The following is a 16,546-nucleotide window of genomic DNA, read 5'->3' as shown; positions in this document are numbered from 1 at the left end:
TGACATTCACTATGAACTTGAGGCTACGCACCCACCCATGTTATGCAGCTCTGGATCCCATGGCCCTAAACCAGTTCAGGCTTCATTCATTTATTTATCCACCCCACACACCCACCTCCCTGGCTGAAAGTATCTAAAATGATGTTGAAATTATGCTTTCTTGCAGAAAATTTCCTGCAGGTGAAATTTTCGTAGTATGAAATGTGATAGGTCCAGTATGCTCTGGAGTCTGGCATGGTGGGGGTATTTAAGGGTAAAAAGCCAGCCTGGGACAGTGAAGGGTGGAGGTAGAGAAACCTAGTGAAACCTTGACTGTTTGTCCTACTGGGAAAGCACCCCCCCCCCTCACTGTGCTACCCTTCCGGACTGTGCCAGCTAGCACGCGTTGTCCCCCGTGCTAGCTGGCACAGCCAGTACTGTGCCAAGAAACTTGTTTGCAGTTCCCATGGGGGATCACTGGTCCGGGGTTCAAGCTTGCACTCCAGACACGTTTTGTTTGGCTTTCAGGAGTACAGATCTATCTGCTGTGTTTACTTATTGTGCTACCACGTTGTCTTTTGTCTGGGTAACTTCTCAGCCTGCTTCCTACACCAGCGACCAGCTTCCTGGTCAGCTCTTTGCTTGCTCGGGAAGGCAGGTCCTCTCCAACCAATGGCTCTCTAGTTGCCTAATGAAGAGCAGCTCCCTGAAGAAAACCCTACAGGTAAGAGGAATTCCTCTCCACAGAGCAGGGGCTGCCTGTGTTTCACCTCCTGCAGGATGTAGGCTGCTGCCTGGGGCACCTGCTGTGTCCTTTGTACAGGGATTTGTGTGCGTGGGCTGCGACAGCTCTGGGCACTGTCCGCAACTAACCTGTGTGACCCCAGGGGTGTGACTCTAGACCCAACCTCCTTTCCTGCTTCAATTGCCTTGTTCGCAAGTGCTCTGGGAGTTCTGTGCGAACAGGCTTAAGAAAACTTTGAGTTAAAAACACAGAATTGAGGCTTTGCCATGGGAAGCTGTATCTGGGTTCGTCCAGGTGTTTAGATTTACAGTGTATCAAGATAGCAGAAAGAAACAGCACAAAACATTTTAAAGTATACAAGAAGTTAAGCTAATAGATTTCAGTGGAATTACCTGCTTGAAATTAGGCACTGACATAGTTCCTTGACGTCTTTGGTTAGTAACGCATTTCGGAGACCCACAGTGAAAAGTTTGAAAAAATGCAATTTTCCCCCCCTTTTGTAGCTTACATTATTTTTATATTAAAGCCTGTAGTTTTTGCTGTTTATCATAGGGATAATCCATGGGCAATTTAGTGTGCAGGAATTTTTTTTAAGCACGCTGTATTTGCTTAGTTCTTTATTGATTTGCTTTACACCATGATATGCCTAACTATCCAATACTACACATGTACTTTGATTTTGATTGGGGAAAAAAATATTATCATGCTGCTTCAGGAAATTAGTTGATATGCATATAAAATCAAAATTCCAAGATCTAGGTCAATGACTCCTTAGGAAATCTAGAATAGCACAATGATGTTGCTTGAGAGAGTTAATCCATGAACAGATAGGCTGTGAAAATATAAATACACACACACACACACATGCACACATGTTATATATCACCAGGTGAAATAAATCTGACCCTGAAACTGCTGTTGAACAGTTGAAATTTACAGGTGCCACTTTGTGTGTAAAGTCTTGCTGACACACACACTAAATATTTTGAAGTGTGCTATACTGTGTGATGATCAGATATTCACTAATGACAGAATTAAAGGACAGCTGAATTGAGAGGTAAATCATGTAATTATGATAGAATGGCAATTTATAATAATTTATTGGTTTTATTATTATTCTTCTTTTTTCCCTAGTTACTACTTAAACTCATTTTCTCCTCATTCAGATTTGTAAGTGATCAGCTGTCAAACAGTAATTTTGGAATTCAATTGCACTTTTACTAATAATATTCAGTGAAATAGCTTATATAAGACCATATAAATCATCAAATTGCAAATAGCCTGTTTTAAAAGCAGCATAGTGCTAAAACCATTTAGAATATTAATCCATTTACAAAATTACATTTTAACTTGATAATTCTAAAAGCCCTAGATCTAAACAAAGCCAGTTCCATGGCAAGACTTTATATGGCAGTAGATTTGAAGAAAGCAGAAATATGAACCAGCATTGGATTCTGACATACGTTGCGCAGCTGGTCCCCACCGATTTAGATTTGGATCTTTGAAATCAAAATGCAGATCACAGAGAACATGAATCTGTAGCAAAACTTTAGGAGTACTGCTGCCAGTTACTCCTGTGCAGATGATTCAGTAAGGGAAAGGGGATGGATGTGGAGAGCAGTTTCAGCTGCGTTTGCTGCCTCAGCGCAGTCCCCTTTAGGGACACTGGAATTCTGGGTTCATTTTCAGGTTTTCTGGGGATTATTGTTCAGCCTGGAGAAGAGATGGCCTTTCAATATATAAAGGTGGCTTAAAAGACAGACAGAAAGAAGCTTTTTACCAGGTCCTGTAGGGACAGGACTAGGGGCAGTGTTTTTAAACTGAAAGAGGGTAGGTTATAGGTTGGATATAAGGAAGATATTCTTTACAGTGAGGGTGGTGAGACACTGGAACAGGTTGCCCAGAGAAGTTGTGGATGCCCCCTCCCTGGCAGTGTTCAAGGCCAGGTTGGATGAGGTTTTGAGCAACCTGGTCTAGTGGAAGGTGTCCCTGCCCATGGCAGGGGTGTTGGAACTAGATGATCTTTAAGGTCCCTTCGAACCCAAACCATTCTGAGATTCTTTGATTATAATCTGATGGTTACAGCTGTCTCTGTGTCTACATATACCTCTTTTCTTCCTGTACACCAATCCAATCTTCACCTTTGGCAGCCTCTCATATATTTTTCTGTGACAGTCTATGGTAGGTTTTCCCTTCTCTTAGTCAGCTAACCATGTTGACTCCCATTCCTACTTACTTTCCTCTGTTTTTCCCAACATGTTAACCTCTCTCAATCTTTCCGTTTTCTGTCCAGATACTTTCACTCCCTGATGTATTGCCATGGTTGCTTATGCCTTAGTACTAGCCTTGTACAAAATCAGACTCAATCTTGTAATAGTGAGGAGATTCGTGTGGTTAAGGAAACCTGTACCTGCTCTGTATTTGGGTGGCCAGTCCACTATGACTCTCCAGCTGTAGACATGTCAACTGTTTATCCTTTTCAGTCTCTCTCTACCCAGTGGAACGTAGATGTGATGCCTGCAGAAGACGAGGTAGGGCAGAATATAATTAGTTGATCCAAGTCTTCTGAAAATTCAGCTGTAGAGCTTGGTCTCTGTAGTGTATCAGATTTTTTTTTTTTTTTTCCTCTTAGAATCACAGACTCATAGAATCACTTTGGTTGGAAAAGGCCTTTAAGATTATCAAGTCCAACTGTTAACCTAGCACTACCAAGTCCATCACAAAACCATGGCGCTAAGCACCACATCTACATGTCTTTTAAATAACTCCAGGGATGGTGACTCCACCACTTCCCTGGGCAGCCTGTTCCAATGCTTGATAACCCTTTCCATGAAGAAATTTTTTCCTAATATCCAATCTAAACCTCCCCTGGAAAAATGTGAGGCCATTTTCTCTCGTCCTGTCATTTGTTACTTGGGAGAAGAGACTAGCACCCTCCTCACTACAACCTCCTTTCAGGTAGTTGTAGACAGCAATAAGGTCTCCCCTCAGCCTCCTTTTCTCCAGACTAAACAACCCCAGTTCCCTCAGCCGCTCCTCATAAGACTTGTTCTCCAGACCCTTCACCAGCTTCGTTGCCCTTCTCTGGACTCGCTCCAGCACCTCAATGTCTTTCTTGTAGTAAGGGGTCCAAAACTGAACACAGGATTCGAGGTGCGGCCTCACCAGTGCTGAGTACAGAGGGACGATCACTTCCTTAGTCCTGCTGGCCACACTATTTCTGATACAAGCCAGGATGCTGTTGGCCTTCTTGGCCACCTGGTCACACTGTTGGCTCATATTCAGCTGGCCATCGATCAACACCCTCAGGTCCTTTTCCATTGGGCAGCTTTCCAGCCACTCTTCCCCAAGCCTGTAGAGGTGCATGGGGTTGTTGTGACCCAAGTGCAGGACCCAACGCTTATCCTTGTTGAGCCTCATACAGTTGTCCTCGGCCCATTGATCCAGCCTGTCCAGATCCCTCTGCAGAGCCTTCCTGCCCTCCAGCAGATCAACACTCCTATCCAACTTGGTGTCATCTGCAAACTTACTCAGGGTGCTTTCGATCCCCTTGTCCAGATCATTGATAAGGATATTAAAGAGAACTGGCCCTAGTCTTCCTCTCAGAGGTTTTATTATTTAGGAATATTTACAGGGATAGATGAAAGAACATCCCTGATGTGCTTCATTTATCCAAATTTTCCTTTCATTGCCCTCTCCAGTTTCACTGAACTCTGTGTCTAACCTGTGCCCTAAAAATTCACAGAATCACAGAATCAACCAGGTTGGAAGACACCTCAGGGATCAAGTCCAACCATTGCCCTGGCACCACCCTGTCAACTAGATCATGGCACTAAGTGCCATGTCCAGTCTTTTCTTAAACACAGCCAGAGATGGTGACTCCACCACCTCCCTGGGCAGCCCATTACAACGTCTAATAAACCTTTCTGAAAAGAAATTCTTCCTAATGTCCAACCTGAACCTCCCCTGGCGAAGCTTGAGGCTATGTCCTCTTGTGCTATTGCTACTTGCCCGGGAGAAGAGGCCGACTCCCAAAATTCAATGTGAAGTAAACATCTGTTAAGGGAAATTTCACTCTAAAAAAATGAAGTTTGGCAATATTTATCAGTAACTGAAAATAGGTTCGTATGAGAATAAGAGTAAAGGAATTTTATCTGAGAGGTGTAGCTGGAGGTTGGTTAGCAGTCCTTATCCCATGAGCTTTGTGCAGTTGTTTCCATAAGGATGACATGACAGAAGTTGGTGTCTTCAGAGAGCAGCAGGTAAGGGGCGATCCTGGTGCTGCTCAAAGACACGATGGGGCTAGGCTAAATGGCAGCCAGTTTCAGGGTGATGAACCGTGCCAGCAGTGGCAGTATTTGCTGCTTTGCTTCCTCCTGTAGCTGGGAGCTGGTTTACACAATCCCTTAAGCCACAACAGGCATGTTGTTTGTTGTCGTCTGACAAAGCATATCTGTGTACCAGCATTAGCCCGGCTTGAGATGCAGCTGACCATCTGGACCCTGAATTTCTAAAGGATTCTTTCCAAATCAGGTTTAGCATTCCCCTATGTTTCTTATTCATCTGGTTTTAATTCTGTTTCTTGGTAAATACGTTGCTGATATGTACAGGGCAGATTCTGTACAGTGGGAGATTTTTCACTTTTAATTCAAAGCCATTTTAGAGAGCAAATTATTATTATTTTTAATCTAAATCCTGTTTTTAAGATTTGTTAGACAAGCTCAAATAAAACATAGTTCTCCCAACTCAGATGTGAATTGAAAAGCATTTTAAAAAGCTTTGCACAAGATTTTCAGAGGAAATTAAAGTTTTAAATTCAGGTTTACGGCTTTAATTTCTTACAGCAAATTTTTTAAGGCAGTTTTGCAAATGTTATGTAGATGATTGTGTTATATGGATTATGTAAATGTTATGTTAAATACCATTAGTTTGATACTTTAATTAGTTTTGTTAAAAAAAGGCTAAGAAAAATCCAAGATAATACTTCTATTTCCTGCTTCAATACCAAGTGGGTGGTGAAAGGAAACTGTATAAATAGTTTGGTTAAATGAAGACAGGTTTACAAAGATAGTTCCCTAGATCCAACCTCTCCTTTCCAAAGAAAAGTCAGGAATGAATCTTCCTGTTGAAACATACATCAGAGCTGCTGAAAAATATATTTTAAAGTGCAAAAAGTTCTTTTAGCTGCTTAAGAGAATATCTATTTTGTTGGACAACTGACCAATGCCTATGAGACTATAAAGTTGTACATGCAACTTAAAATTTGAAGAATTTTTTGTCATATTCTGTACCTAGCAATCTTTTATTTCCTTTTAATTACAATAGAGAGAATCACAGAGTAGCAGAGGCTGGTCAGAACCTCTGGAGATCATTTAGCCCAACCCCTTGCTTAAAGCAGAATCACACAGGTTGCCCAGGACCATCTCCAGTCAGGTAGCTCCCGTAATCTTCTGAATACTTTATTTAGGTTTTTTTGCTATTTTATATTATGAAAATATTTTTCCCATTTAAGTGAAACAACATATGAAAGTGCCTATTATAGTCGGTTTGCCCATGATAGACTTCCTTTGATGGAAAAGTATTTTTCCAGATGATTTTGCCCTAAAACACTTGTCCCTCTTTCACAGAAGGAACACAAAAAGCTCTCAGGCTATGGAAACAGGAAAATTTGAAAATTCTTTTAAAAGTAAATTTGAAAAAATAGAAGTGCTTTAGGGCTCACTCAGTTATAACAAACACACTGTCCTGAGAACAGCATTAAGTATACAAAATAAACAAGGTTATTTGCAACAAATAACAACGGGTCTTGACTCAGGCCAGCAAAAACTGGGGCAAACAGGAAAGAAAAAGAACATGTGTCCAAGTTTATCCCCAAATGGTTTGTAGGTTAAAGGTTATTTTCATTAAGGCACGTACCTGTAGAAGGAACAGACTCACTATTCGTTGACAAAAAGATAAAAGCTCTGCAGATCTTCATATGTATTTCTATAGAAAAAAATACACATTGCCATATTGAGAAGAATGCAGTGGTAAATACTTGGATATTTACCTATGGTGGAGTGTGAGTACTGCCTACCCTAGTTTGTTCTTTACTAGCGTCCTTCTTCCTTTATTGAATGTTTGTGTATTGCACAAATGTTGGCATTTCTAACTTTCAGATTGATGTCAATGCACCCTTTGTCTAGATATTTGACTATGCAAAAGAATGGGGATATAAAGGTAGGAATGCATGGAATAAATCCATGCATTTACAGTATAGCAGCAGGTTATGTACAGTACAGTAGCAGTTTATGTAAATATATTAAAATATTCTTTATGTAATTACATTAATAGTTACAGGTATTTAGAACCTGCTGTAGAGTAAAACAAAGTCAAATGAAAGACTTGACTGAGCACCATGATCTTTCCAGATATCTTTGTCATGAAATGAATTCAATTGTCAGGAGCTAATCAATGTCCTACAGGAATGCCTCACATCATCATGTAGTCTCCTCCAAAACCTATGAGTTAATCCATAAATATTTGGCACTGTCTCTGCCTCAGCTGTGTTTTGCCAGAACATTTTGCAGGAATTTTTTTCTCTTATGTGAGACCACTTCTCCCACTGATGAAGTGTCTCAGAGGGCTTGCTGCAGTGCTGTTGTGATAATAGATAGAATTGCTTTCATACTTATATGGCTGATGTTCCCCTGAGTAGAATAGCCTCCACAACCTTTCTGAACCATCTGTGCCTGTGCACAGTCACCCTCACAGTAAAGAAGAGTTTCCTGATGTTCAGGAGGAACCACCTGTGTTTCAGATTGTGCCCATTGCCTTTTGTTCTGTCACTGGCTACCACTGGGAATAGCATCTTCTCCATCCTCTCTGCACCCTGCCTTCATGTATTTGTACACCTTAATGAGATCCTGTCGTGAGCCTTCTCCTCTCCAGGCTGAACAGTCCCAGATCTCTCAGTCTGCCCTCCTCCTATGGGGGTCCTTCAGTCCATGAGCCCTCTTCACTGCAAGGGCATGTTGCTGGCTCATGTTCAAGTGGGTGGGTGTCCTCCAGGACCCCCAGGGCCTTTTCTGCAGAGCTGAGAGGGTTCAGCTGCAGAAACGCTGCCCAGGGGCCTTGCAGGATGCAGGGGGTCACTGCCTGCAGGGCTGGGGAGGTCCTTGAAGGGTGTGGGGTAATAGAGTTTGGGGGTGTCCCAATGTTGTGAGGGGATGCTGTTCAGGGGCTTGTGAACACATGTGAGGCTCTTCATGGGCTGTCTCAGAGAAGGCCCCATGGTGCGGGAATGGGCTGGGTCCCACTGGATGGGGGAGGAAGCAGAGGGCTCGGTAATAGCACGTCTCTGCCTGCCGGCCTGTCTCAGAGGGCTCAGTGTGGTGCCGTCACGAGAACAGATAGGATTGCTTCTCTCCATCTTGGTAAAATTGCCGTAGGGACCAGTGCTCCAGCTCAGCTGAAGCCCAGGGTACACGGAGGTGCTGGCTTGTTTGGAAATGTGTTACTTCTTGGGGACACCTTGATCAAATGCCCGTTTTTTTAAATAAGTATTTGTGGCCACTGTTGGCACCTGCTTTGTCAAGTTAGAAATCGTTTTATTTGAAGCCAATAATCATAGAATCATAGAATGGTTTGGGTTGGAAGGGACCTTAAAGATCATCTAGTTCCAACCCCCCCTTCTATTATTTATTTCTGAAAAATGCAGGAGCCTTGGCTTGGGGGAACCTTGTTTTAAGAAGAATGTTCTGATTCATGAGGTTACTTGTTGCTATTCATTGCAATGAAAGTGAGACTATTCATAAGAAAACTTCATGGTATTTAAATGAATTAAACTCAACTCTCAGTGGGGATAGTGGGTACCCCTCTTGAGAGTTTGTCCCCAAAATTGTCAAACATAGATTTTGCTGCCTGGCAGGTAGAGGGCTCAAGGTCTTGCAGGTCCTGATAAATGCATTGAATGGAGTTGAGTGGGGTCACTGCTAAAGCAAAGGGTTTGTGAAGTACTGTGATACTCTGGGAATTCTACATGTTTCTTCAGCTACGCATGATTTCTTCACTTGTTATGAAGAAGCTTCCGGAGTCACTCAAGTGCTCTCAGGACTAATTATTTTTTTCCACTACTGCCTTCTACTTAAAATGCATTGAGGAGAAAAAGCACACAAAGAATTTGCTTGATAGAATCATCCCTAATTTCTCCTTCTTTACAAGGACTGCCTAGGTATTTAGACTTATATTTTGATGTTACTGTACCCCTAACTCATTCTTTGATACAACATGTCTGAAATTCATCCTTAGTAAATTTCCTAGTTTTATGCTGGAGCCTGGCCTTTAAGACAGATCTCATACCACAGGCTGAAGAGTGGGGTGGAAGCTAGACAAAGTGTGTGTTACGTTACCAGTGGGTGAAGAGATGATGCAACAAGACGGAAAATTAATCAAATGTTTTATGTGGTAAAGTCAGCTCCTTAAAATGAAGAACAGCCTTTTTGTTATGGCCATGTGCTAGGCAGTGTTTGGAAATCCGGTATGGCAGGGATAAAGAGTAATTGACAGTGCATGAAGGAAATGTAATTATAAAGAGGTGATTCTTCTGTTGACTGAGAACCGAATGTGGTTTTCGGGCTTCTGTAAAATGCGGCTAAAATGCAGTCGGTCCAGAAAGCAGAGCAATAGTCTATTTCTGAGAAGAGAATGGGATTACTGTGAGTACACACAGCAGCACTGTATGTTGTATGTATGTAGTAAATATGCTACAGATATGTGCATAGGGGCCCCTGCTGATGCCGTCTCTAAAGATCGTGTACAAGTAATTGCGGTAAATAGCCAAAGATGTGAACTTCAAGGTAACACTGCAGAGAGACACACAAGGATGTGTCAGTCATGACCTAATTATATCTTGCAAGTAGCAGTGTAAACTTGTTAGTAGAGAATATCCAATATGATACATTCAAACCGGATGAGAGTATTTGTGAAGGTGAAAGACATGGCTTAAAAAAATCTAGGGATGCTTAGCCTGTAAGCAGAAGTTAATGATACAGGGAAAAACCTTCAGAAGACAAACAGTCAGTCAGCAAGAAACTAAGTATGACTTTCCAGAATGCAGCAAGGACCCTGAAAATGCAATTCAGACTTTAAGCAGCATGCCTGGAGGTATGGTATTATGAAGCTGAGAGGAAATAACTCCTTTACATATATGCCTGATGTAAAAAAGCCTTTGTTTGCTTACTTGTGTGGGGTTTTTTTCCTTTTTTTGACCAAATCGGTATAAGAAAGTTAGAGGAAGCAGTCAGTGAAAACTAAAATAGTCTCAAACTAATTGCAAGCTAGAAATCAAAGATGACTCATAAGCTAATGGAGGCAATTCAGTTGCCAGTTCGAACACTTTCAAAGGGATGATATTTGCACTAAAACATAGCTGTGGATTTTGTTGACCAAAAATGAGGATGAGGAACTTTGAGCAGTGGGAACTTGTGAGTTACTGTGTACAGTCTGTGTTCTCTGATTTTGCATTTCTTAGTTTAGTCACACTTCTTCCAGGAAATTTTATTGTGAGTGAGGATGCCTGCCAAGATGGTGCCATTTAGGGTTAAACAAGAGAGCCTGGTATATAAAGCAGCTCAGGGAGAAGGGTTTGTGTTCACTAATGTTTCATATTGGTTTATTTTCTCAGCTGGGGAAGTTTTCTGAACTTGGCTTTAGCTGAGTATTGAAGGATGACTTCAAGTGCCTAAACATGGGCACCCACAGAAGAAAATTTTAGGCTATCTTTTGGACACTTTAAGATGTCTGAAGATTAATACTATGTACAGAATTTATGCTCCTGTTTCCTTTGGAAAAACTATTAGTTGCCTATTTACACAGTTAGGTGCCTAGCTAGATTTTAAATATGTTTTTATTATGACAGACATAATGGCTTTGTATGTTGGGAAAAGACAAGCAAGAAGATACATAGGAAAGGTGCACTTAAATTGAAGATATTTATCTTCCTGACAGTTCAAGGTTTTTGTTATGCACCTTTCACAGGAAAATCCCTGAAATTTATTAATAATGCAACTTGAAGTGTTTCTGGCTTCGCTGGCATGGCTCACTGACTTTTTAGTATAACAGACATGAATAAGAACAGTTCAAGTAAACTTGGCAATTTACAGAGAAAATTTAAAAATATTAATTTACTTTCCTGTGGTATCCTTCACATTCATTAGCCATATATTAAAATGGAGTGCAAATATCAGTAACAAAATAATTTCTAACATGTGGCTGGCAAAATTACACTTACTCTTATGCTTTGCCTCACAGCAACTTAAAATTACTATTTTTCAAGGAATACATTCAGGCTATTTATAACCAAGTATGACCAATCCCACAAATTGATAGAATGTATCTTTCAGCCAACAAAGAATAATCTTATATTGTCAGTAGAAAATTAAAAATAAAACCACTAGTAAGAGGAAAAATAACACGGAAAAAAAGAATTAAAAAAAATGAAATATTTCTGAACAGAAGAGATCTGTATTTATGACGTAATCAACAAAAAAAGACTGTTCACTTATAGGGTTCATAGACAGTTCAACTGTTAACCTAGCACTGCCAAGTCCACCACTAAACTAGGGTAGGCAGGCTCTGCAGAGGGATCTGGACAGGCTGGATCGATGGGCTGAGAACAACTGCATGATGTTCAACAAGGATAAGTGTCGGGTCCTGCACTTGGGTCACAACAACCCCATGCACCTCTACAGGCTTGGGGAAGAGTGGCTGGAAAGCTGCCCAATGGAAAAGGACCTGGGGGTGTTGATCGTTGGCCAGATGAATATGAGCCAGCAGTGTGCTCAGGTGGCCAAGAAGTCCAACAGCATCCTGGCTTGTATCAGAAATAGTGTGGCCAGCAGGACTAAGGAAGTGATCGTCCCCCTGTACTCAGCACTGGTGAGGCTCCACCTCGAATCCCGTGTTCAGTTTTGGACCCCTTACTACAAGAAAGACATTGAGGTGCTGGAGCGAGTCCAGAGAAGGGCAATGAAGATGGTGAAGGGTCTAGAGTCTCTTCTCCCAGGTAACAAGCGATAGAACAAGAGGAAACAGCCTCAAGTTGCGCCAGGGGAGGTTTAGATTGGATATCAGGAAAAATTTCTTCATGGAAAGGGTTATCAAGCATTGGAACAGGCTGCCCAGGGAAGTGGTGGAGTCACCATCCCTCGAGGTGTTTAAAAGACATGTAGATGTGGTACTTAGGAATATGGTTTAGTGGTGGACTTAGCAGTGTTAGGTTGATGGTGGGACTTGATGATCTTAAAGGTTCTTTCCAACCAAAACGATTCTACGATTCTGTGATTCTAAACCATGCTCATAGGAGCACAACTGTTTTAAAGGATAAAGAAATAAGAGAAAATGCAATCTTCCAGTGCAATGTAGAAATATAGAAAAGCAGAAATCTGCATTTCTAGTCTTAGATACTAGCAAGTTTGCTCTCTCATGTCATCATTGCTTGTCAGTAGTGTCCTTTATTAGCTGTAAAATGGGTCAGGAAAAGATTCAGATGCTTTGTCAGTCTGATGTTATAAATATTTGCTTTTTATTACCTTTATTTATTGGATTTATTTGCTTTTACGACCTTTCCTAAGAGTAGTTTTGATCCTTAGGACTTAAAATACATCATGGTTAGGGATTTTGTACTTTTCTGTCTGGAAAGTGCAGTGCAGACTGTACATGGCATTTGCAGGCATCTGATAAGAATCAAGGGAGATGTGGGATAGAAAACTGCTTTATTTAGAAGCTGTACATAAAAGGAAAAGGCCTAAGAAAGTTGTTTTGTTGGAACAAGATTTGTAAAGGGAAACACGTTAGCTCATTTTAAAAAAAAAAAAAAGCACAAACCCTGATAATACACATGTGTACACACAGGCACAGAAGCATAATTTTTAATTGTGATCTCTCACATTGCACATTTAAGAACTTGTATAAACAATTTTTTTTTCCTTTAAACAGCATCTTTTCAGAAGCTAATGTTTAATTGTCACACTTAGACGTATTGCAAACACCTTTTATATCAATGTAACCGCACCCCATGTTGGTTTCTGTTTATATGAAGTGGCATGGCCCATGTATATGTGTGGGAATGCAATAACGGAAGTTCCTGCTTTGATGTGGTCATGCTTTTGGGGGTTTCTGGCTTTCAAGTCCAGTGTTCTCTCTGCCTGGAATGGCCATGGTGCAGAGTCCTTATGTAGAAGCTGCAGGCACTGAATTTGGCTTTTCAAGGGGGCTGAAGAAAAGGCTTTTTGCTGTCCTTCTCAATGCAGAATTGCAGTTTGGTTTTGTTACAGTCAGTTTCCGAGGCTTTTGTTCCACTGTGGTAAAACAGTTCCTGGGTAAATTTTGACTGAATCTGTATTGTTTCACCCCTCTGCATGAGCTGATTACTTCTTGCCACATTAGGCAGGCTTCAGGCAGAACTGCAGCCCCTTTCTCAGAACATCATTATCCATCTCTCTGAAAGGATAAGAGATTCATGAAGATGGTCATGACATTCTTCCATCCACCCCCACATTGTCTACTGGGTAGTAAGGAGCTGCGAGGTTTGACAAATGATATAAACATATATCTTAAAGCAAAGCAGCCATTCAGCTTCCTCCTCCCCCGGCACTGTGCAGCTCTGGGAGTGCAGCATTCCCGTTGCTATATTCCCACACTTCGGTTTTCAGTATCGTCCTGACCTGCAGTCCTCTCTTCTAAGGGTTGTTTTTTACTGTTTGTTTCTTTTCTGAGGAAAAACATCAGCTGATGCCCTACTTCAAAACAGGCAAGAAGGGCAGTTGCCTCCCTTTTCCATGATGAGAGCAGGCACGTGATGGATGTGGAAAGCAAGCTGTAGTTCTCCAAAGCATAATTATGTAGTTAATGCATTCCAGGCCAGCAGGAGACAAGCTGACCCTATTTCGAGAAGCTCTGTGACACTGTAGCATATTAATATGCCCCTGTTGGCAAGCGTCAGGTGGATTTTACTAGTTTAGGCCCTGTAAGGTAAGCGTGTGTAGCTACCTGTTGTCAAAGCTGCTGGCACAGCCTCTGTCATGGGGAGCACAGGACAAGTTAACACAGAGCGATTTGCACCTCCTGGTGGTATGCAGATACCCATCATTCCTCCAGAGTCTTACTTAGGAAAAAAGTAATTGTCTAGCTGCACTGGTTGTGAAAAAAGCATTCAGAAACAAGGGCTGTGTAACCAACACAGAGATGTTTACAGGAGTCCATAAGGAATATTTAGTAGGATACTGTGATGTTCTTGGCCTTAAATACTGAACATCTCCCAGACTGTCTAGTGATTTGAGCACATATTCTTTGTTTCCCATTTCCCCTGCCCTGTGTTGGTATTGTTCTCATCCTTTCAAGGGCAAATGATAGGAAATGAGTAGCATGTAGTTTATCCTCATGTATTTATAAAGCAAGTGGTCTGTGCTTCAGAAAGTACAGGGAATGCATAGCAATAGGCAGTGGTCTGTATAGGTATAGAAGTCCTGCATGGCTTCATTTTGTGCTGCTGTAATCAGCACATTTACTATTAAGCTTGTTTGGAGTATCGCTTTGTAACGCTGTGTACACAAGCTCAGTTTGACTATGGGATCTGGGCACCACAGTGAATCATTTCTTTGCCATTTCTGGTCTCAGTTTCCTCTGTATGGTCAAGTGTTCCTTGGGATTTGGCTCCATGTTTTTTTTCCAAGTTCTCTCTACCAAGTTTTTTCCTGGCTGCTCCTTTGGCTCCTTCCTGTGTGCTAGCTTCCTTTCAGCTTCACTGGGAGTCAAAGCTCCTGCTTACTGAGAAACACGTGCCTCTACATTTTCCTGAGTTTCTTAGTATTTTAGCCTTTAAAAGCCACTTTTGCTAGCTGGATTCTTTATTTTCCCTTTGGGAATTTTCTGTTCCTGTGACCCTGCCTCTTTTCTTCCTACCAACAAAACAGGGCAGCACGGGTTTCACCAAGATTAGACTTATATTTTGCTTTAGGCCAAGACTGTTTGTGCACTAAGAGTCTTTACAATTGCCTTATTTGGAGTAGATATGCATAGGCTAACGTCCTTGTCTCCTAAGTTCTAGGAATGTTTCTGGGAAAATGCAGTCTTGAGAAGAAGTAGGTAGAAATTACTTAGAAGTGTTACATGAAGTCATCACTTTTTCATAGACCCAGTTCATGGACTCCCATGTTTTTGCATCTTTTTCTTTTTGTTCAAGGAGATAAATTCAAGTAAACCAGGATTCTCCAGAAACATTAAATATCACAAAAGTGAGCCACTGTAAAGAAACCTAAGAGAAAGTAAAACAATTTTCTTGTACATGCATAAGTAAACTGTGTGGCATTTTGCTTCAGCAGCTCACATGAACCAGAGTTGGTTTAGGTGTTCTAGGTAAGGACTATGTTGCTGTCTTCAGCAGTGACCTGTGGCCACTCCTAGGTGGCTTTGGGAATGAATGAGAGTGATTAGCAGTGTTTAGGAGCCTTCCTTACAGTTTCTGCCATTGCTTGATAAAACAGTATTAGATGTCTGTTTCTTTTCCATTCTCTGGAGAGCAAGGAGAGATCCTTAATGCTTGGTGTACTGCTATGGGCATAATATTTGCAGCTTCCCTCAGCAGTGTATTTTGGCGCAATAAGGACTTGAACTGTGTGGGATCTTGGTTTATATCTGCAAACCCACATTTAACAAAAATATATCTGTCCCAAAATCTAATGAAAACAGTATATTTCAGTGTTCTCAGTGAAACAAATTCTGGAAACTCATTACAGTTGACTGTCACGGTTTAAAGCTGGGCTGGCTATTAAACCTGCAGCAGACGCTCTCTGTTAACCCTCCCCCCCCACCCGAAGGGAAAGGGAAAGGGAAAAGGGAGAGAGACTTACGGGTTGGAAAGTTAAAACAGTTTTAATAAACTATAATAATGAAAAAGAGTATAATAATAATATTGGAATAATCAAATATATACAAATATATATACAAAACCAAGATCGAGCTCCCCCGATGTCGTCAACGTCACCACCGGCACTGCAGGGCAGGCTCTGGGAAGGCCCAGGCTGGGCCTAGCGACGGTCGAGAGCTGGATTCAGGAATGCACGGATCGGGATCGGGGGCAGCAGGAAAAACAGTCGGAGTCCTCCTTGGACACCGGCCATAGCAGAAAGAGCAAGAGGAGCGAGACCCTTGTGATCCCCCCGCTTTATACCGAGAATGACGTGTATGGGATGGAATACCCTCGTTGGTCAATTTTGGGTCACCTGCCCTGTCTGCTCCCCCCTGCAGCTGCGACCCCCCTTCGGCTCTTCACTCATAAGCAGTGAGGAATTCAGCAGTGACCTTGGTTTCTTTAAGACTAAGTACAGCAAGAGCCTTACTGCACAACATCCCTACCGGTGCCTCAGCGATAACTACAAACTTCGAGCGTTATCAGTCCTGGAAGCAGACACTGTCTGCAAAACATGTAGTTAGTTTCAGAAAGTGCAGTTACTTAGAAGAGACTTAGCTGAAAGTAAAAATCACTGAAAGGAAAATCGGCCTGGTTTAGGCCAAACCAGGACATTGACATGAGATGTTTTGTTTCATTTTGACAGTAATTCTGTATTCTCTAAAACTAAGCCATGAAGAGTTCTGTTGAAATGGCAGCTAGAAATGTTGCCTTTTTAAAAAGGTCAAAGGAATTCTTCAGCTATATCAAAATGTTTTTTTATCTCCGTAAGTGCCTTTTTGAAGCAAACTTACTTTGAAATGCATAAATTTCTGCATAGCCATTTTTCCTTGATGAAGTATCTCATTGGAAAATTTTTAACTGTCTTTAGCTAG

Source organism: Nyctibius grandis, chromosome Z, assembly GCF_013368605.1.
Source record: "Nyctibius grandis isolate bNycGra1 chromosome Z, bNycGra1.pri, whole genome shotgun sequence".
In the NCBI taxonomy this organism is placed as follows: Eukaryota; Metazoa; Chordata; class Aves; order Nyctibiiformes; family Nyctibiidae; genus Nyctibius; species Nyctibius grandis.
This window is presented reverse-complemented; position numbering follows the sequence as displayed.